The sequence below is a fragment of the Neodiprion virginianus genome, chromosome 6 (genome assembly GCF_021901495.1).
Source record: "Neodiprion virginianus isolate iyNeoVirg1 chromosome 6, iyNeoVirg1.1, whole genome shotgun sequence".
Lineage (NCBI taxonomy): Eukaryota > Metazoa > Arthropoda > Insecta > Hymenoptera > Diprionidae > Neodiprion > Neodiprion virginianus.
The window spans coordinates 23,387,022-23,409,605 of NC_060882.1; the positions used below are offsets into that span (position 1 = coordinate 23,387,022).

Consider the following 22,584-nt stretch of genomic DNA (forward strand, 5'->3'; position numbering starts at 1 on the left):
GCATATTTTTTGTACTATGATTATGTATAAGATCGAAAACTGTCGCGTAGATGAATAATGATTTTTTCACTCTCTTTTAGCAGCGTGTAACGCGGAAGCGCGCGATCTATTCATCGGGAATACAAGGAGTTTCAACGCCGCCGGGCTTTGGGTACCTGCGTATACCGTCAGAACTGCGGATAGCGCTCAGAAAAAAAAAAATAAATAAAAATAAAACTTGTAACATTTTTCGCTCCATTAGTTCTCTCGGGACGATAGCTGTGTGATAAATTGGTGGTTGTGCGTCGAGTTTTACCTCACTACGTACCTACGAACAGTAAAGTATTTGAGTTCATAGCGAAACGGTTGCGATTGCAAAAAGCTTTTCACCATTCGTTTCCTGCGCCGTTTCTACGTATGTGAACGTACGTATATAGTTCAATCAATCGCGGTTTTTACCATTCTGTGGTAGCCGGCACTTTACCCTTTATTTTTATTTTTTTTCTAGTTATCGAACACCTAACCGCAGTATATTCATTCGAAGAAAAAAGTGAAGGGCATCGTCCCTAATAAAGTTTTAAATTGTATGGAATTTTTTAATTTTTTTTAAATTCTATCAACTGATTTCCGATTGTCAATTTATTTTGATTTACCATGCGTGCAGGAACGAAATGAGAATATATTTGCGATGCAGATTCATCAGTAGAATGAACCATCATCTATATTTCCGAACACAGAAACTTTTCAGTCAATATTTGATGGACATTTGTTCTTACAATAATTGAATAGACGTTAAACGAATATCCAGTAGGCCAAATTGTGACATAGAAATTAAAGCCACGTTTGCAAACATTTTATTTTTCTTTGAATTTTCGACCCTGGGAAATTGTATTCAGCAATTGAAATTTTATTGATATAATACGTGGTCATACATTATTTATGGATTCAGGTATATTGTTCTCCATTTTACTTGCTTCGGATTGCTTTTCCCTTCATTTTAATTCACGTTTCTGTTTGCACTTCCAACAGTATATATATATATATCGTAATACTGTACCTCATCTTGAGCGTAGTTTAATTTCTTTCACAGAAAATAAATAATGGAATGAAACATCCGCTTAAACATAGAAGAAAAGCCGAACAAAAGAACCTCGTTTAACCACGGATCGATCTTTCTCTTTTCCTTGCGTTACGTCAAATTTAGGGTGGACAAATTATTCGAATACTATGCAGATTTCACGGATGTTTTGTTCTGGTTGAGGCTTACGAAAGAAATTGGAGAATAAAAAAAATCGTAGCGAAACAGCGGGAAACTTTATTTTAATCAAACCATCCACAGTCCTTATTTAAATCCTTGCAAATTGACGTAAATAAAATAATTTTTCCGTCATTTCACGTGCGGGGAAAAAAGGATTGTCGCAACATCCGCGGAATGTATAACAAAACGAGATAAACGTGCACACCATCGTGATTCAATTGATTATTATCAATATTGCGTGAATGTTCACTGCATCATTCTATGCAACGAAAGAGCAATCAACAAACAATTTGAACTTGTGGAAAATACCCGTACATATATAACATTCCCAGTCAGAGAACGGAAGAGGAGAAAAATAAACGAATCGAAATAATTTCATTATTTGCAGAAACGTGCTGAGGGCGCCTAGTGAAATTCTTTTGAAGTGATTTAAAGAGTACCGAGTACCAAGCAAACACCGTTTAATGTGTTTGTGTTTGCTTTTGTGCTTCATATTTGCATTCGAACTATTCTATCCCCTATTCCGAAACTCGGGCTGGCAAAGGATTATGTGGCAATCAATTTTAATTATATTCACATCTGTCTACCCATGCCTGTGTGCATACATTCACATGCGAAAGACGGTGGTCGATTCGTCAGATCAACTATCGTGGTCGCATCGAATCACAGATATTTCGGAAACTATAATACTATCATATAGCCTCACAATGCCGCGATAATAAGCGGACTAATCAAGAATAATACAACAGAGTTATTGCGCTGCTCGCAAATTGTTCATTCGACAATCTCGTATTTTCGACATGATGCAATAAGCGGATCACCGCTGATTTCTCGACACAGATTTAAAGCTTGTTGATTTTTTTCGACAATTATAACCGATCAAGCGGCAATTATATGGATATTGAACTTATTAGAAATTCGGTGCTATTTTAGTTTGTTTCGACTTTTTTCAACAAGATTTAAATGCCCTGTCGTTTTTATAAGCTTCAAAAACTTAAAGAGTTTTAGCGAATGTAACCCGTCAGCTAGCAACCTTTCTATCGTCAAATATTTCAATTGGCTGAAAGCGAATGACCACTTTTTGTACACACGGTAACAGCAAAACCTACCTAAACGCCGGAAGATAGGATTCTTCAATAAGTATACTAGACGGAAAAATAGAACATATTTTATTTATCAGATCTCTGAATTTAATTGAACAAAAATATATTAAGGAAGAACTAAAAGACCTAATCACTGACGTAAGGATTAAAAAAAAAAACTCGTGGAAAAGAATTGTGAATCTAGCAATCCTCGAAAAACTTTGTCCCGTGATACGAGAAATATTTCTAATGCCTACTAATTTTAATAAAAATTTCTCCAAGTTGCACACGTAACTTTATTTCCGTCCGAAATCTTATGCGAATCGTTTCTTCTTTTCGTCCAAAGAAAATTGATATTCTCGATGAAAAATCACCCGAATCTCTGGATTTGAGGCAATGGAAACCAGAGTCCGGAAACGTAAGAACCGGTGCAAGTTCTGAAAACGGATTTGGATTCGAGGCAGTTCCTTGTGGCGGGTATTATAATGGACGGAGGGATCAGGATCACGGGATAAAAAACGATTGTTAGCGATGCGTGATCTCCCGGGAACGCAGAGATGGACGAACGGAGGACGAATAGACGACGGAAGCTGGACGGACAAGCGGATGGGAGAACGAATAAATGTTACGAGATATGAGGATGGTCGCGACCACGGCTTCGCGTTATAGGCACAAGCCGCCCCGGTAATCACGGGACGCTACAATACGCTCAAGATGACATGATAAAACGGACGATTATTTTATTACCATTATCAGACCTCGCCTAGGCTCCGAATCCAATAAACACAGCGTTGAAAATCACAGGACTGATGTCAGCCCAATGAAAATGAACGGATTTATTTTTGCGAAATAAAATAAGTAAGTAATTTTACTGGTGTGTGTTTATTCGACGTCATTCTTCCACCTGATCTGCGGAAGAGAGAGAAAAAGATGAAGAAAAATTTCGTTCTTTTTTATGTTCAGGCTTCCCCGGATATTATAACGCGTTTCTAAAACGTTAGATTCGTGCACAGTTATATGGTATTAGGGTTGCACAGTTGATTGCGCACGATCGCTTCCAGTTTCAAACGCAGAAACTTTTACGAGGGTTTTGATTATTTTACGACAATGTCGTTAAACTTTATACATCAAGAGAATATAAATGTCTGACTATACAACGTTCGTCTTTGTCCCTCCAATGTCAACGTCAACACGAGTTCGAATAAACTATTTTATGACAATAATTACACACGCGCGGTAAAGGAATCTTTCAAATTTATTGAACAAATCGAGAGAAAACATTTCTGCGGAATAAATTATTCGCGATATTAGCGAAATCTTGTAAATTCGGCGAATGGCCGAACTGTGAATTAATAAAATAGATACCGAGAGAAAAGAACAAAAAAAAAAATTATGAAATGAAAATGAAAATAGTATTAAAGTGCACGGTAACGACAACTAGAAATTTCTCTCGACGGTTGTGAAATTGCAACGGTAAAATAAGAGGGCAAAATTTCACGGTACAACGACGTACTTTACGTCTCCGAAGTGCAGGTTGCAATTTCAAGGTATCGAGTACTGCCTGAGCGAACAATTACGTAACTGTCATTAATTCTGGAGGGTTTGAGCAGCTCCTACCGTTAATTGCGCGATCCAGACACTCAGGCAATCCCTGCAGGGCATATTGGGAGCCGTTACGACGTACTGTTCGACGTTCATGACCGGCGTCATGGTCCTTTGTCGAATAGCTGCCTGGGTGCAAGGATAGCTCTTTCCGCCGCAACTTGCGGGATGGTGAATCATCCGTGCAGCGAGCTACCGCAGTTTCGAACTTGAGAAAAGAAACGGTGGAGGCGTCGAAATTATACCGACGAAACGAAAGGACCCAAAGTGCAATTCCGCCCTCGTAGATCATTCGATATTAAATTGCCGACCGAGGCGGAGATGGCGACGGTGTCCCCTGAGTTATAACGTTACCGCTGCAGCATTGGAAAAAAACTCGGACTGGTGACGATATTTTCGAAGGACGGAAGAGCGGAAAGAAAAAAGTCGAAGTGGACGAAGGAAAGGGTATCGAGATGAGTGCAGCGATGATTCATGAATCACGAGAAAACCGCCACACCAGCCTGAGGCATACGGCCATTTCAACTTTCCATAGTTTCTAACTCTTCCTGCAGCAGCTTATATCGCATATAACCACCTACATCGCAGATTCGCTCTTTCGCAGCCTTAACTTCTCTCCATGAATTCCGGAGCTTTTGAAAGCCGTATTTCGTCTCGTTCTAGTTTCAAAAGTTGCAGTGCAATGCAACTGCGGCGCGTCGACCAATGCTGTAATGTAAGCTAGGCTACATGTGCAGGAGTTACCGCTGCAGATCTGACTTACCGAAACTTTGTATGCCACCGTGTTCCGGTCTCCCTTTGAAACACAGAATTTTCTCACTTCGCTGGTAAAACACACTTTCGTTTAACCAAATCCCAGTTGTCGTATCACTTGTTTAAACAGCACGATTCTCAATTAGATATTACGATATACTTTATAATTGTATATTATATTTAGTAAAACCATACGTTAGTCACTAATTAAACTGATTAATCACCGCTCGTTGATGGCCTTTAATTATCGCCAACTGACACGGCCAAAGTTAAGGGAGTGAGCTCTCGAACCGCGGGGCTGGGTAACACTGAAAATACGGTTTTCGAAATTGTTTTACAAGTTATTTATGCACATAATGGAGCGATTTTTATTGCCCGTCACCATCAGGACGTTCATCTTTCCTGTATAAAACTTTTTTAAAACACTTTAGAAAACTTGTGGCACGCCACGTTAATCCTGTAGCAGTCACTCCGATATGCCTAAGACGGTTTTCAAGGGGCTTTAGAGTCGGTAACAACGCGAGGAAGGAGCCAAGAAGATTTGAAACAGGAGTCGCCGTTATGGATGACAATTTAATAATTTTACGGGCAATTGAATCAAGCCGAAGAGTCAAATTTCGCAGGTCTTTATAATCCATTAAATGCAAATTTAGCCATCAGCACCGTAACGTAACAATTAAGCCGGATCACTCGATTAGAGAATATATAGTTATTACTTGAATCGCTTTAATTAAATTCATTTGATTAAACTGCTTCTACCACGGCACACTTTTACCTTTGACGTGTCGTAAACTTTAACTGGTAACTCAATACACTATATAACGGGGACGCCGGTAAGTTTAGAGAAGGCAACTCTTTACTTACATTTGAAACAAAATAAAAATTAAATAAAACTTTTCTTTAGTTGTCATTAGTTGAGGGAAAAACTTTGGATTTCATTTTCTCTTCTTACGTAAGAAAGTATTACAACTACTGCATAGAGTAACGTTGCAATTCACTAATACAGCACGGTTAAAATGAACGTGAAACTACTTTCACAGTAATCGGTATACGCGTATCGAACGTTAATCATCTTTAAAATCGTTGTTACTTCGATGCAGAAATGCATTGAATACCGTATCCGTTCGCATCCGTACGCATAGAAACGATAATTGCGCGAAGTTGAGGGGCGAGTGGCTCGAGAACAACAAACAGCGTCGCTTCGGGCAACGATACTCCCTCTCCCGCGCCCCTTCCTTTCCTCGATCTTAATGCGATTCGGATAAATTTGACGCGCGAAGGTGCGTACGAAGCAACCGCCGCGAATGCTGACATCAGACTGAAACTCCCCGCGCAGCGCCAGCGTCGCGGCGACCAGCTCACAAACCAAAACCACCCCTAGCCGCCCGCAGCCTGAGCTTCGGTCCCTTCCTCCCTCTCCTTTCCCATCCCCTTGTTCTCCGGTCTCCCGGTGCCTCTCGTCCCCACCCACACCCCATCATACATTTTTAGATCCCGCGGCTAAGCCAAGGTGTGAATCTGCGAGTAAGGGGTTACTTTGAAGAATAAGCATTATTTCAAATGAATTATTCACAAATTTTTCAACCCTCAAAAGACGCGGAGCCGCGAGGGAAAAACTGGCCGCCGATGTCTGCAGGTGGAAACGAATGGATATGCATGACGTTGGTGGTAGTTGTGTCGTACCCCTTCGCCGTTTCATCGATTGTTTGTTTACCTTTTATTTTATCACCGAACGCTCACCGACTCTATTATACATACACCTCCCGCGATTTGAATAGCAAATCAATTCAATTACGGTTTACTCTCGGTCGTGAATTAACATTATTTTTCACCTCCGCATCCGTGTATAATGTTCGTTATGCAACACGGTTGATGCTCTGATTTTTTTTTTTTTTTTTCACCACACGTTATTTTATACAATCCACCATATGCACAAGCTGGTCATGACGTATACAGATTAACATAAAACATGCAAATTTTCTCTCTTCAGGTGGTGTAAAAAATCTGCAAGAATAACTGCGGAGTTCTAGCACATTCGAATTCCGTTTAGGGCTGTAGAAAATTTTTTTCATCCTTTTCGATCAGCTGCCAGAGATTTTAAAAAGTAGTAGTAAAAGTGGTGAAGTTTGACTCGTTCAAAATCAATCATCGTATAGCCCGCGAATAATTCAGCAAATTTCAGGGGTGAATCATATATTGTACATTTTTGAAATTGAAGGAATTTACACTACTTTGCAATGCGTTCTAGACAATGGTGACTTCGGTTAGTACCTACAGCCAAAATTCATTGTACCCGCGTGTAAATTTACTTAAACCGCGGATCGGTAACAGCGACGCTCAACTGACGCTCTCACTCTCGAGTTCCAATCAACACAACCAACCGTGTAAACACAAACACTCGTGTATACGTGCCTGCACACCCCGCTGATGCGTCTCAAGCGATCCAACTAGATACAGGAGTAGAAACACGCTTGTTAGTACGCCAGTAGAGAATCATGTTATGCGTCAGACTTCAAACAGCTAAGCGAGTCGCCTCGCGCCCGTCGAGTGACGTTGCTATTTTTTTTTTCGCTTCTATTCACTCATTCTTTCGTTCCCGTTTTACACCTGTTGCGAATGAGCAGTTCCAATTTTTTCAGCATTGCGTCAAAGTTGAGTGATTATACACAACCGTTGTCTAGGTCTTTAATGCTTCAAGAAATGCGCTCAATGTCCGACCGAGCGTTGATCCACTCCACTTGAGAAATACGGCGCCGCGCCGCGGGATATAAAAGTATAATTATCGTTGTTTATTCGCGTCCATCCTTATCATACTGTTGACAGTCAGGGTGGAAAAAATGTCGACAGGATACTGATACGTAACCGCTGTATGAATAATGTATCTCATTAAAACTCGCTATCGGATTGTGTATCGGATGTTGTTCGCTTGGCTATATTTCGACGACTTTTACCGATTCGGCCACGGAAATAATAATATAAATACAACATGCTAAAGGAAAATTGTTTTACTAGTTGATTATCCTAATGGAAATGACGCAGCGATCGATCAAATTTGGACTTTAGACTCGACGTGTTTACAGTTAAAGTATAAGAGTGGAATTGACGTGTCTGAATAATTACTTCTACCTCGTAATCGTATCGTATAAGGTATATTTACGCGTTAATTATTAAATATCGATTGCATACGCTACATAGGTTTGTGTCAGCTGTTCAAACCAAGGGTGGAAAAAAATGGAGAAATGATAACTTGAGATTTTTTCTTCCTCCCTTCATGTGTTACTAGCTGCTGGTAAATTCAGTCTGGTCTGATATTGAATCGATTTCTTTCCGTTTCTTTTCTTCTGATATCGGGCGGTTGTCGTTACTTTCGTAATATAGGAGCCCGATGGCCCGAATCGTAAGTATTAACTTTAACTCGTCAACTTTTCGAAAGTTGAAAAACGTTATTAGGGTTTATCAGCTGTATTATAACTTTATACCTGTAGGTGAAACTTTTGCCTACGAGGCTTCAGACCTCCCGAGAATAATTTTCATATACCTACATCGTTATACCATTTATATATTTACAACAGAAATAAAAAGCATGTATTTATCGTTTAGCTTTCATTTTATAACACCGGAGAGGGAATGCTCCTTCGATTTACCAGGATTGATCCGTAAAAAGTAGAAAAGAGGAATATAAAGGTAATATTTTGATGAAAGTAGAAAGTTGTCGACACTCACTGTTCAAGTTCAGGTCCAATTATTTCAGCCAATTAGGTGTCTGGAATCCCTCCACGAAACGTCACCTGCGTACGTATAGAACGGTGGTACATGGGAACAGACGATATAACTTTATAAATCTACGGGGTGATCTGAAGTGAAAAAATAAGCACCCGTCAAAATATTTTGAGGGGTAAAATCGTGAAGAAAAATAATCTACAAGAATTCAGTTTATGGCGAATAATTATCAGCACATAAATTATGAGCAAACTCGTGAGCATCCCTCCCGAATTTCGGCGGATTAAAAGTACACAGATTTTCATCGAAGTCAATCCGTCGGATTAAACTGCCAGCCGAGGTATATTCCAACCCCCGTCTCATGCGGCGATATTTAATTGGCATCAAATAGTCAATCGATCATCTCGTTGGTTGAAGGGCTCTCGCAGAACCTAGACACCCGGTAGGGGCGGAGAATGAACTACTTCGCGAGCTAAGAGGGCGAGAGAGAGTAAAGGGTGAGTGCCGAGGGTGGAGGGTGGATGGTGGAAGGTGGAAGGTAGAGAAGCGGTTCGCTGGCCATTGTCCTTCGAATCTCTTCGGTGGAGTTGAAGCTATCTTCAGCCGGTGTCTGCGCAGGGTCTGTGATATTTTCCCGAAGTCCCGGTGACCCCGATGATAAGAATTAATTGACGCCTCAGCACTTTCAGTACGATTTTTTTTTTTTTTTTTACTCCTCCCCCGGCAATCCTCCCGGTCTATGAAACTTTCGTCAAAGTTGCAGGCTTCGCCATTGTCTTACGGTGTGGATAATTGAAGGATTGACAGCAGGGGGCGCGGGGCCGAGGCTATTAGTTTATTACTTTGCGCGGGCAGCACCTCGCCTTGAATTATTACCGGGTATCTCGAGCCGAGGCGATGGCCGAGTGGGCAGGAATTACGAAAAAGAATCGGATCGCGAATCGCGGGGAGTTTCCGCGAGTCAATTTGACGTTCGCGGGGGTATGAAAGGAAGTTGCGAATGGGGTAGTTCGGCGAACGGGAAATAAACAAGCGAAAACTTTTCCGTGTACCCGGAGGCCGTTTCTCACACAGGCGGGTGATACCGATACCATCTTATGAATAATCAATCAATCCAACATGGCGACGACTGGTAGCTCAGAGGACGGGCGTTGTGTGCGCTACTTTCGTAAAACGTATCGCGCCTATATCCCGGGGCTTATCTCAATCCAAATTCACATCACTTCCACCGGTCTCTATTCATTACGAATTCGTAGGCAGATAGTCGATTCCTGCCTACGACGGTATACCTACCCTCCCTCCGTATACGCATGCATGCGTCCGCGCGTGTGTGCGGCTGCAGGTTTGCCCCCGCGTGGAAGGCGGCATGTTCCGGATCCCTCAGTCCCTTCATGGTTATATGTATCGAGGTATAAGGTCTCCATATAGCTTTTGGATATACCGGCACTACTTTTCTATACCGGCCTACCCACCCTATACCGCGTTCATAAGACGCCGGGAACATGGAATAATTTACGACACAATCGAATAAAGTTGAAGGCTCCCCCGAAAATCCCCGCGAGGGTGTGGAATATAAAATACCGACGCTGAACAACCCGCTCTTGGTAAACTGTTGTAAAATTGTTCAGTCGTTTCGGTGTCTTCCGAGTTTGGTAATCTTATTTCACCCTCGTTTCGCTTTACATACTCACCGCATCGACGTCGACTGCGGGCAGAGATCATTCCTCAGTATTCCGTCAAGCCTCACAATTGCGAACAGTCTCGCATTGCACCGGAATCGGACAAATTTGTCCTCGCTGCAGCGGCAGGATCTCGACCATCGTCGCCGCCCTTCCTGGGCAAGCATTCCTCGCGTGCCTTGGCCGATGTCTGAAGCCATTGCGTCACTCGATTCATGGCCGTTGGTCACGAGGTGAATGCTACTCCCGACATTCCCTTCACTTCGCGCATCCCGCGATCCGTTCATTTCAATAACAATAACTTGGAATTTGCAAATCCACGCTCGCCATAGTCTTCACATCCACTGGGCCAGTTGCAATCACGAGATAACTTACCCGGGGAGATAATAGAACCGTGTACGTATATATTATACAAGCCGATGGAACAGATCGTGCGTGATAATCGTAGCTCACGCTCAATTTCTCCGACGTATACCTGCGAATGGAAACTCAGACGGATTTTCGACCGTTTCGACAGTCGCGAGAAGTGGAAATTTTTTTTTTTTTTTTTGATCATTTCCAAAGAATCTTATCGAAAACAGTGAGAAGTTGGGAAGAAACGAGAGGGAGGCTCGTGGAAGAAGTAGGTACTTTTTAATCAAGTTCACGTCTCCGACGAGGATAATGTTTTTTTTTTTCAACGGCCGAAAACTTCGCCCCTCCTCCCGACCCCCGATTTCGGAAAAGTAAGTAAGGGTCGTTAGGCAGGGTGACGTGGGGTGCCACCGACATTTGTCATTGTGGATATTTTCCCGCGGCAGAGTAAAAAAGTGAAAGAAAGAAAAAAATCAACAAAGACGAAGACGAAGACGCGAGCGAATTTGATACGATATAAGATCGGAATAATACATCGAATCGAACGAAATGCCTTTTCAGGAGTTCTTTTGAGCTTTCAAGGCTCGGAACAATATCTGACTCGAGATTGGGGTCTCGCGAAGTCCCACGGGTAAGAAGTGTTATCTACACTCCCCAAACCCGGTTCTTGCCTCCATCTTCGTCCGTTCTTTCCTTCGTTCCTTCGTCTATGCGCCCCCCGACTGGCACAGCGATTCGAGCAATGGTCCGTATACCTGTGTACGTACAAGGACGCCAGACACAGCTGTGTGTATCGTGACGGGGTAGAACGGGCTGCCAAGATACACCCACTCACTCCCATTTTAATCACTACTTCTGATAACATCGCCGATTGGATCGGGGACCTTCGCCGCGCCAACTGTTTTCCAAAGAAATGTATTATGGTACGAGTATGAGGCTGTATGGCTGTGAGGATGTAACGACACGGCCTGCAGACGATTAAAACTCGCAGCATGACTGCTTCTGATAATACGACGAGGGGGTTAACGGCCTACGAACGGTTTCGAAATATCCCGATTAAAGGGGTGGGATAAAATGTTCTGATGTACATTTAATACTTGGATCGTTTTTCTACATCCGTGCGTTTATTTTTTTTTCCAACTCTATTAGCCGTCACGTGCTTTTGAAAGAGTCTGAAATTCAAACGAGTTAAAAAAATTTTACCGCATTATTTCGGTCGAGAGGAATTTCTCAACAAAATTATAATACGATTTCTCAAAACACGGTAGACGTGTGGAACTGAGACGAGAAATTTACTCTCGAAGATAGAATTTTATTGCAAAAGATGATAGGAAGGGCGTTTGTTGCGGTCTGTTGTTGTCTAGGAATGGTGGGTACGTGGAGTGTCCGTTACACCGCATGATGGGTTTGCGGAGGTATTTTCCGGACGTGGGAAAGTTACTTTCAGAGTTGAAAACTTTAGCAAGTAAAAGTCAAGTGTCTGAAAACTCATAGGCTTATTTATTGCCTCTGTATACGTCGTGGCGGGAAATAATTTGTTCTATTGTCATCGTCAAAGTTGGCAAGGATATTTGATCCTAAAGAGATAATATTGTACTTGAGAATAACTTGATCATGTTTCAGTTTTGAGCACGTGAACTGAGAATTTATTTTTCTCGCTTCTTCGTACCTTTTACGAAATTTTTAACAAGGCACAGAATTCAATACCTTCTGCTTTCTGGAAAAAAAATCTAAGTATGTATTTCGAACAAAACGAAAGTGTTGAAATAAGGCGAAAACTAAAGCACTTAAGATTCCTACCTGAAATTCCACTTCTTGTTTGGACATGGAATACGACATCTTTTGATATTGACGCCGAAGAGTTCCAGTTTCTAGAAATCTCTTCTTGCACAAGGCGTCGCGAAAGTTTTTTCTCTCTTTCTGGTTAGCAAAAAAAAAGTAAATCAAAGAGGTCAGCATCAAAGACCGGACGAGAAACGGGATGGAATGCCTCTCAAACGGAGCGGAGTTGATGATCAAGCTCCGTTGGTCAATAAGTCACCCTTTATAAACCTCCTCGACTCTTTAAACCCAGACTTCGTTATCCTTCGTACAATAATTGCACCTTAATCGCATTCTCATTACCGCCAAGTTTGGAGACCGAATGAGTTTGGTTCAGAGTTCTGCGGCACATGGTTTTGTACCGGCTTCATGAACATACAAAATGCGCGTCCGCGGCGCACGATCGATCATCTATCGACAACTACCGAGAAACATGAGTTCGGCAAGAGTTGAAGTAACAGCCGAGCTTTTGTTTCATTCCATTCTGAAGCGTGAGAACTTGCAAAAAGTTTAGCTCGTAAAACGTTGGTTTATGCGAAGGTCGAAATCGTGATGTAACAATTTTGCCTGCTGGCGGCGGTGGTTTGGGGTAACTTATGTGGCCGAGGCCCAACCCCACTTATTGTTAACTCCTTCTTAGCCCGCACAGGTGGCAAGCTGAAGTACAACTTTCATTCCGTCGGGATTGAAGGTGTCGTCTATCCGTGGGTGGTTTGCTGGTAGAAGATTGTGGCAGGATAGTTAGGGGATAAGTGACAAGTTTGTGTAGTTTGTAGGTCGTTGGATCACTTATGCATGTGGTCCCGGCAGAATCGCATCTTGTTGTTCCCCACAGCCTCGAAAGATGGGAAGTTATACGGTCACGGCAAAGGATTTACGAAGCCAGCTCCTTTCGCCACGTCTCTCTCACTTCCCAGCCAACGATCTCCCGCATCCCGAGGGACTTTTTGGGGCGTTTACACGTCGTGGTGATGCGGAACAAACAGCACCAGACACTATGAAAAGTGTGACACTGCCGATAAACACCTCGTCAAAGGCTCGATTCCTCTCTCGTTGATCGCGCGAGCCGCGACCCACCGACCGGAATAGAACATTGCGCAATTAAACTGAAAATTATATAATCGCCAGATTTAACTCCATCACCGATTTGGAGACCCTGAATGACCACGAATCGAAATAATGAGCCACACACCGAAACGAGCAGTTGAAACAGAATTCCGAGAGAAATAATAAAATTGAAATTGTGCAGAGTGTTGGAAAGTTTAAACTATCAAACTTTGCAACGAAGTGGAAACTCCGGAGGTGGAATTTTTGGGAAAAGGTGCTAGGATTTCCCGTCGACGGAACCGACGATTAATGATTGGTTGGTTCGTCACCTGTCGGATCGTGCGGTATCACGTGACTAACGACGCGGCAACAAAAGAAAAGCTTCCTCGCTATCGGCCGAGTCTATGACGCCTGGATCTGACGCTCGTTTGTTTTAAACAAAATATAGTCAGTCGGGGAAAGCACGCCTTTACGCCGCCGCCCTTAGAGGGTGAAAAAAAATTCACAACTAGGCGCGGCCCGAAGTTTTCCCTGGAGGAATCGCACCACATAGGATTTACCTTGTTACAGTAAGAGCTTCCTGGCGATTTTGACGGCGAAAAGTAAGTGGGTGCTTACCGAGGTTCCTACGCGTTCCCGGCTCATCGTGCAACGACGTGACTGCCGGTTACGCCATTTTGAATAATTCGTCGAGCCTCATTTGTTTTTCTTTTTTCTTTATTCATTCTTTCTTTATTTCCCCCTTTTCATCCCTCCAGCGCTACTTTCCTTCTTCCTTACCTCCTAAACGCACGAACGACAGGAGGGTAGTGACTCTAATTCGTCTTCTGCCCGATTCATTTCAGCTTGATGTCACGCCTCTCCCAGGGGTGGTGAAAAAAGCACATACTATGTATTCCTGGAAATATATCACCTGCGAGCTATGCCAGTCCATTTCCGCGCTGGTAACAAACTCCATATCCTGCTGACAAGCCCCATTTGCATACCGACCACGCATTAAGAACGCGCATGCATATGTATACCATATAACCTCGAGTAGGTATGCACCGTTTGAGTCGCTTGCGAAATAACCGAAGGATAAAAAATAGAAAATAAAAGGAGTCTCGCCGTGCTATATTGTGGAGAGAAAATGATTGCATACCTATATGCCGGAGTGTTTCTTCCACTTGGGTAAATTCAAAACGAGACAAAACATTCGCGTATACGCAGGTTGTAGCCTCGCGTGAAAGACAAAACAAGACGAGGAACGAGTAGAGAAAGATGGAGAGAAACCGTAGGGTGAAAGAAAGTCGAGGGTTCTGTTTGAACAAACAAAGTGGATGGCACTTGCCGCCGGTGGTAATGCGGTGACGGTAATACATACTTTTCTCTTCTCTTCCATCCTTTTCTGTTCTCCTTCTCTCCTACAACAAGCCTTGTTCGTAGTCACTGTCGCAGGCATGCGACTCCCAGCTTAAAATAAGACTCTCGCACTGTGTAGGTATTCAAGCACACAGTGATCATATTCGGCGAGTCGGGTCCCGCCGTCTGACAATAACTTTATAGGCTTTTCGCCGTATTTACCGGCTTTGGTTCGGTGTAAACAGTCACTCAATCATCTTCACGTAGCTGCAGCTAGCTTACCCAACGCGGCCAGACCACCGTTCCATGGCGGCGCTCGCGTCTCAGGATCTTCGGAGCTATAATAACGTTTTGTGCAGCTGTACTCATAGTCTGGCGTCTACCCAAGAGGCATGCTGCTACTTACACTTATCTTCCCGTGGATGACGAGCGTTGCCTTTGGGAAAAGTATGAGCTCAACCGTTGAAAATTGGTCGTTCGCATGCTGCGAAGCTTGCATCGTATTCGCATATGCTCCGAGAGAATTACTCTCGTTACTATCATGGCCGGCATTATGGATCCGAATACGCGCGCACCGTCGCTTCGAAATTCAGTCGGGATCCTTTTATTTTACACGCCCTTGTAGTACGAGTATTTTGGGGGAAAAATCGACAATGAATGATCCTGGGACAAAGAGATATTCGGAAACGTCGTTGTATGCCGATAAAATGTCGACGAGAAAATTTCACCGAGCGTATCTGCGGTTGGATAGATACTTCTTTGGCTTCAATTTTTCGACAGCCCTTGGGATCTTTTAAAAACGATAAAACGCCCCACGTACAGGCACCAGCGTATACACTTTATTTGGAAAGCTGCGACAACCGTCTGAGCGTATCGTCTTTCGCGATAGTAGTAGGTGGGCGAAACGACGCGGTGCGGAGCCTGGCAGCAAAGATCCGTTGCTTTAGGCTCCATCGACCAATCCCGTGGGGTTTCATGAAATTGCTGCGTGCAATTCGCATCGCGTAATTATGGTAAACGTAGGCGGAACGGAAACCCTGTCGAGGCTATCTACGACCTTGGCAGACCTCAATCCACATTCTGCATACCACAGCCGAGCTCTGGGAGATGAACTACTCGTCTACTAGGACTAGCTGCCGCGAAGTAATCGGCCACTGCCACTGTCTACATTACGCATACCCGGTACCAAATTATTCGCAAATTAAGAAGGCAGAGTTTCTATTGAAACCCCAACGATGTGATTATTATGACTACTGTAAGATTATCGAGATTTGACTAAATGATTTGCATACACATTATAAATTTGTCCTGCTGCAAGTGAGATTCACACCAATGATCGAATGATCTGCAGATTGTCCTGCGACAGGATATTCGATGGATTCGATGGACGAATATTCGCATCAACTTTATACCATTATAGGTACTATTGACAATTGAAAGCAGATATAGAACATGGAGGTGTTACCAGTCCCAAGTGTTCGCAGCAAATTGCAATAACGAAGGGGACGTTTTCCGAGGAAAACCCTAGTCCGTCCGTGGCCATTGTCCAAGCATAAGCCCGGACGAAGGTGGCTGGTCGAGTTGGTCGGATTTGTCTTCGAGGGTTCCGCGCATTTGAGGTTCGGAGTCCCGAACCACACGGAGTGTAACTACGGACAACGGCAAGCCGCAATCCATGCGTTCCAAGCCAAGAGGATAGAAGGAGAAATAGCAGTAGCGTTGTCCAGGTCGGGCGTAAGCCACGCGTCAAGTGGAGCATCGGCGTTACAAACATTGAGTAAAATCCAACGATTTGCAGAATGAGTATTTATGGTGGGCGTATGGTCTGGACGAAAATAAATATCGTCGAAATCCTCCAGACTCGCCATGTCACCTTGGATACACAGCGGGGGTTGCTAAGACTCGAGAGTGTTGCCCGGCTACGCAAGAACTAACTTCGTAATATCCGGAAGAGATGAATGTGAGAATTTTTACTGCGTATCCCGGACCGTGAATAAAACACCACGCAGCGGAGGCGAGACCATCGGATGCACGGTTGCGAACAATAAGGACAATTTGAGAGAGAGAAGAGATAAAAGAGCGGGGAGGAAATATATCGCCGTGCTACTTACCGGTCTCGTCCAAGGCCTGCCGATCAACGGTTGTTCAATCGTTTTAAAAATATTTTTGTCGCTTATACCGCAGTGCCAGGAAGGAGAATTATTACACGCAAAGCCCAGATGAGGAGTCTCGTAGCGTTTGCTCAGCGAATATAGTACTCGACTCGCTGAGTACAGTCAGTTCACCAAATCCACCTTAATTCCCGGCTATAGTTCAACAGGAAATTAGTACTGGCCACTTGGCAAATAGCAATATGACCGCGGCGTAGCGGTGGACCACCAGAGATGCCGGGCTTGCCAGTGATATCCTTCGGGCTCTATCCGCCAGTAGACCATAGACCATCCGAGTCGTACGACACCGTACGAATATAGATAATATCATCTGCACAGCCGGTGCGCATAGATTGTTCTCAGTATTGCAACACGAGGAGGAAACAGCGTTCGAGACATGGATGAGGGGGTCGTGACTGGCCAACGACGAAGCTGACTCGCTGTAAAACTGCAGTACACCGTAAGTCAACTGTGAAACAAGGAGAAAACAGTGGCCCAACGACGTACGTGTCATAAAATCCAGTAGATATAAAATTCCAGAACGTCGAGTCCTCGAAATAGCCGCGATAGGAACTCCCAAAAGTGCCACTGCAACTTTTCCCTTGCAATTATGTTTATCCTATGTACATAGATGACGTTTCAAATAATTGTTCGATTGAGCGGTGATATCGTGCAGCTTGTCTTAAAAACTGTTGGCGTTGAAAATGCGTCAACAATTTTTTTAGTATAGACAAAAAAAAAAAAGTTACAAATTCCATTTACTACTTTGAGGATTAGCGCGCTTTTGTTGTTGACGTTACTACAATTTTTTTAATCACAACTTTTCTCCGCGGTAAATTATATTCTGGATTGATTAGGTAACTCGGAGTATTGGATCCCGTGATCCAATCCCGTGATTGGAAGTCATAATTGCCTGAACGAGATGGTTCGATCAATTCATTTATAAAGGCAAAATTCCATTACGCCAAACATTCGAATTGTAGATATTAAACGTCTTTATACAGTGTACACTGAACCAAATGACAGCGATTAGCACGCAAATCTCAACTCTAAAATACCATCTTCAATTGACTAATGACCACGTTTCTAAATAGCATTTTTTTGTTAGGAAGTCCAGGGCTTGGGTGGATTCGAAGAGAGAGCCAATCTGGCGATCAATTGAGTACAGGAAATGAGTCGTGTATTTTTTTTAAGAAGCTATATCGCACTCATTATCATCAGAGTAATTGTCAGACAAATGTGCGCTCAGCCTTCAGGTATAAGGTATACACCTAATGCGCAACTGTTTCGCTGAGAAGCAAGTCATTGTGAAAGTTTTAATTTCAGCAAATAATTGTTTGCGCGTAAACAGGTTTGAACTACTTGACATTCATGAGGAACTCATTTCTAATAGTAAGGAAATGAAGGTGGGTAGTAGTGACTGAAGGGAAACGACCTCGAGTGACTAAAATATCGTAGAGTAATTAGTTAAAGTACCTCCACTTGCTAATAATTTACGGGAAAATTACAACAGAATGTACGCTTTAAGAGAGTAAGAAAATACTTGCACGATACGCAATTTAAAATGATAAATTCCGCATCGAGATAGAGTGAAAATAGCTAGCTATTAGTGAGAACAGTGAAAATAGCGGAAAATCGGAATGAAATTCTCGAGTCCTTTGAGAGAAGTAGGGTGAGGTGACGCACAGCCACAGCACGGTAGATAGTGTATACCAGGCTTTCGTCCGAAGCCAGAAGGTTATTGTCACGACCCGATTGCACCCCGTGTCGTTTCGAGGACTTCTTTGCTGCATCGAGATCGTCTCTCTACTTTACTCGACTACAGCGTCAACTCGGGTGGCTTTTACGGGCATCTCGCCATCATCGTAAAGCCGGGAAGAAGAGAGAAACCCCCGTCCGCCACCCGACCTCATATCCACCTCCACCCCCATCTTTGATCCTCGGACAATTCTCCTCTCACAAAGTGAATTCCAATACATTGGAAGGGAACCGGACAAGCTCAGGCGAGATTTGAATGTCGTGCTTGGGAATTGGCAACGGAAAGGAATTGGTTGTACATATCGCTATTCCTGTTTCTTCCCTCCCTTTTCCCCGTCTCGCTGTACAGAAATCAACCGAGCGAGCTTTTCCAGAACCACGTGCCTCCGTTAGTGCCTCGCAATCTCTGTCGGCACTGCGCCGTTACAAAAATCGTCGTCGAATCGTTGTTTCAGTCAATCGTGAGACCCCAATCAAGTCCAGATAAAATACCAACGAACCCGTGCCGGTGGCCTCTGGTTACCGCCGATTACGAGGGGGAGAGGGAACCGAATAAATGAATAAAACGGGATTATAAAAAGTGCGGATAAAAGGTAAAAGCCCTGTTACTTTCTCAGGCTCGTACCTCCCCGGCTAATGCACCCCGATCAATCTTTACGCTCCCAATATCCAAACGCGTAACAACTGTATCGTAAATATACAATAAGATCGAACAAATTATTATAACCGTGCGTAAAAAACCCGCGGTTGACTGCAAGGATACACACGTACCGTGATGTGATAAAAAATATACCCATGCCATGCGCGTACGCCGTGTATTATACGAGCAAAACGATTTTGCAAATATACTTCTCTCGCAAACTAACTCTCAATGTAAATATGCGTATACACGGACGCACCGTCCACGTATACGTAGGCAGAAAAATATAAATACATAGCCGTAGGTGAAAAGACCCGGCATTCAGCGCGCGAAGGACGAGGACTCGCCTGTAGCCTTATAACCGTGTCTTTCAAGCGGGAGTAAGAAGCGTGGAAAATGTTCCGCAATGTTGCGCAAACGAAATGTATACCCCCTCCCCTTTTATTCCTTCCTTTCTCCCTTCCTCCCTCCGCCCTCCTACCCTCGGCTCGCTGTCTCCGCGTGTGAAACGCCGCCGTCATCTTGGATATGTGGCACGTGAAATCTGACACGCCGTTAAAAGCATCGTCGACGTGCCGGGGACTCGAGTTCTTCCGCCCTACCCATCGAACAGCTTCCAGGGTCGACAGAAGGGTTGATCCTTAGACTCGCGGCCTCGTCCTTTCTCGTCCTCCCCGCTCGTTTAATCGCGGTTGCTTAATCTCTTGTCGACTCCGATCCTAGAATTGTCGCCGAAAGCTGACGACCCAGCACGCTTTGGCTCAAGGCCTAATGCGCCAAATCTCTCCGCTCAACGAAGAGCATTTCCATCTAATTGTCGTTTCATTACAATTCTTACTCTCGCTTTACCTAATCATCGATGTCCGTCCCCCGCACTTTCTGTAATAGTTTTTTAATTATATTCTCATCGACAAATTTCCGGTACAACATTCCTTGTTAAATATTCTTGAATTAAACATCGCCGGGAGCAGATATTGTTGGACACAAAAAAATCTTCCGATACAATCCCAAGGTAGAGGAGAACGCGCGGGAAACAAAAAAAAAAAACTTTTTACCGCTTTACGGCTCGAAACGAGAATATAATTAGCTCAATTCAATCTACTTGCCAGGTTTAACTTTCGTAAGCCATAAAACTTGGAGAGAAATTTCTTTTTGTATTCTCAAGCGCAATATTGATATTTGAGTATGTTAATTGTAATCAAATATTCAGGAGGGATGTGAAAAGGCGATTTAATAAGTGTTTTAACTTTCTGATCCAAATTAAGTTAAAATTATTCTTTTCCGTTATCTTCTCAAGAAATCTCTCCCTTTTCCGACAAATGCATCGAAATAATTCAAGGCTCCGTGATTTGAACTTAAGGATTTATAAAGACGGATTTTGATTTGGCCTCAAACGACTCCGACAGAAATCGGTTTGAAATTCAGATTGATTTCCACCAGCGCTCAACCATGAGACGTTTGTTTTTCTACACCACAAGGCGAGTCGATTATCGTAAAATAATCGTGAAGATCCAGTTAAGTCGGATCAAATATCTAAATTATAAAAGTAAACGAAAAATTATACGCACGGGAAAAATAAAAACATGAATAAGAGTTGACATGCATGGTAAAGCACTTAATTCTGCAATTCCCGCGGCTGTAGTTTATTCGTGTTTAGCATTCCGTTTCTATTAGCATGCCCTGTAATCCGGTGTAAATTTCCGATTTCACGTCACTCGCGGCTCGAGATAAAGCCGAAGTGAAACGATCGTTTTCACTTAGGGCAACGCCGCCGAAAAGGCCGAGCTTGCACCTTTTCGAGCTTGCGTTATCTGTGCTCTCTAAGCAGGCAACGTGCAACGCTTAATATTTGTCCGTTCAAAGCTCTAATACGGCCGGCTGCGGTCCTGGGACATCGGCGCCTCGGGTCGTTCTCTTTAACGATTATTGGCTTGCGGTAATTCTCTAATCTCTCCTGTCAGCGGTTCCATGTTTCCGTTTCAATATGGCCGACGTTTCCGATTAGATTCGGCCGTAGGTGGCGGCGCAACACCGGATCTTATAACGGACGCGCGTGCAGCAGCTCGCAGCAACGGGGACTTCTTATCGAGCTGTCGATCGGGTGGAAACTTGGAGGAGATTAAAAATTTCCCGAGAAAAGATATCAGCCGAGATTTTGGATGGCGGCTGTTGAGAAATTTCGGGCCGATTGGAGTGGAGCCGGAAAATTGCGTCTGGATAACGAAGAAGATGACGACTCAGATTAAGAGGCGGAGGGCGGCTCGAGGAATGGAGGAGGAATTCGCTCGACAATACTTGGAATTGTAAATGTTACCAGGGAACTCAGCCTCGAGCCGAAGAAGAAGTGAAGTGTGGCAAACTCACCGTCACAATTCCTCCCGCCCACTGCTGCAGGCTGTTATTTAAATGGACGATCTTATACGCGTGCTTTACTTCCCCAACTTTCATCTCCTCTGACGCTGAAGATCCAGTCGCGGGGTCGTCTCATCACACCCCAGAAAACTATTCACTACTTTTACCCTCTCGTTTATACCGCCGATATTCTCAAACTCGACGGAAAATTTCTCTATTTTCTACACCACTGACAAAAAATCCGAAAACACCGAAGTCTGCGAATTCCGAGACGCGCCACACTCGCCACGATGACTGGCACGAACTACCGTTGATTGTTCCAATGATTGCTGTTTCCATTTTAGGAATTGGGATGGAATAAATCGCGATTGAATTTTCGCAAGTGTTCGCCAATCGGTAGCAATAAATGCTCGCTAGATGTACCTATTTTACTTTCTCGTTTGTCGTTCCCCCGTGAATAGGTTAGTGAAATATGTCTGTAATTTGGCGAATCCTGCTCCTGCGATTTATAAACACTCACCAATATCGTCCCACTCCAATACAAAAGGATACAAGAAATTTCTAAAAATAAAATGATTCACACTCTCACTTCGTTGATTCTTAGAAGATCCGGCGACGGCAAAGCGATATACGCTTAGTATACGAAAGAAAAGCTTTCCAGCACGCAAGGTAACCACAAAACCCAGACTCAAACCACGAGGAAAATGTTGGAGAAACAGGTTTAGGAATCATGACGCGATTACCATCCTTATCCTGTGGGACAATGGGAGTAGAGTTAGTCGCTAAATGGTCGAGGTCAGCGCGGTGATCCCCATCCCCTGAATGCGGGCGCGTCAGGTCAGGGTGCGTGAGGATTTGTCGACAATTGGACAATGACGTATGTCCCTACGGTTTGTTACACCGCTCCGGATAAAATGGTGGGGGTTCACGGTAGCAAATGAAAGAGGGGACGAGGAGTGAAAGGGGCCGACCACTTGTCAAGCCGGGCCATTTTTAATCACGGCAAAGACTAACCGAGAGGGAGAGCCATTGGAATCACATTGGAGCT

General features: G+C 43.7%; 1 protein-coding gene across 5 annotated transcripts in view; it reads right to left on the reverse strand.

Moving 5' to 3' along the window:
- The window catches only part of LOC124307950 (hemicentin-2-like), a 297,325-nt gene that overhangs the window by 196,341 nt on the left and 78,400 nt on the right, over positions 1 to 22,584 (reverse strand). For 4 of the 5 annotated variants that reach the window (XM_046770200.1, XM_046770199.1, XM_046770198.1 and 1 more), the window contains exon 1: positions 4,685 to 5,971. The exons of the other annotated variant lie outside the window; for it this stretch is intronic. The gene's annotated coding sequence lies outside the window, so the exon portion shown is untranslated. Of the gene's footprint in view, positions 1 to 4,684; positions 5,972 to 22,584 lie in introns of those variants that run through there. 5 annotated transcript variants of the gene reach the window in all.